Here is an 855-nt window from a genome sequence, read left to right as displayed (position 1 = left end):
TAAATATACAAATATAATATAATTACAAATATATAAATAATATATATAATCTTTCTAGACATAAGAGAGTGAACTTCTTGTGTACGAACATGAAAGAGAGCTTGATCATTGGTGAGTTATATATACACATATATAATAAAATAAATAAATAAATACAGAAATAAATACATAATTAAATACACAACAAAACACCCAACAAAATAAAATAAATAAATAAAACAAATTACCTTTCCAGACATAAGAGAATGAACTTCTTGTGTACGAACATGAAAGAGAGCTTGATCATTGGTGAGTTATATATATTTACATATATATAATAAAATATATAAATAAATACAGAAATAAATACATAATTAAATACACAACAAAACACCCAATTAAATAAAATAAATAAATAAAATATATTACCTTTCCAGACATAAGAGAATGAACTTCTTGTGTACGAACATGAAAGAGAGCTTGATCAATGGTGAGTTATATATACATATATATACAATAAAATATATAAATAAATACAGAAATAAATACATAATAAAACCCCTATTAAAACAAATAAATAAATATAAATAAAAATAAAATAAATTACCTTTCCAGACATAAGAGAATGAACTTCTTGTGTACGAACATGAAAGAGAGCTTGATCATTGGTGAGGGCCTCAAGAGCAAAAGGGGGCCCCCAATCTGTTGGTGGTATTATCTTAACAGCCCCAAATTCTCTTCCTATTGCTTTTAAAGATTCAAAAAAAGAAATAGGGTTTATATTAAAAGCAGCACGCGAAGGAAAACGCAGCTCAGGCACGGATGGTAATGATGAGTAATTCATCTCCACGCGACGCGTCTCCTGAGGTAATACAC

At 27.4% G+C, this 855-nt stretch overlaps 1 protein-coding gene across 1 annotated transcript in view; it reads right to left on the bottom strand.

Moving 5' to 3' along the window:
- EMH_0057390 (jmjC domain-containing protein, putative) overlaps positions 1-855 on the bottom strand; it is a gene marked incomplete at both ends in the record, with an annotated part of 7,366 nt that overhangs the window by 4,945 nt on the left and 1,566 nt on the right.

The sequence above is a fragment of the Eimeria mitis genome, genomic scaffold (assembly GCF_000499745.2).
Source record: "Eimeria mitis Houghton genomic scaffold, Emh_scaff2692, whole genome shotgun sequence".
In the NCBI taxonomy this organism is placed as follows: Eukaryota; Apicomplexa; class Conoidasida; order Eucoccidiorida; family Eimeriidae; genus Eimeria; species Eimeria mitis.
The sequence above is the reverse complement of the archived record's forward strand: the minus strand, read 5'-3'. Positions and strand labels throughout refer to the sequence as shown.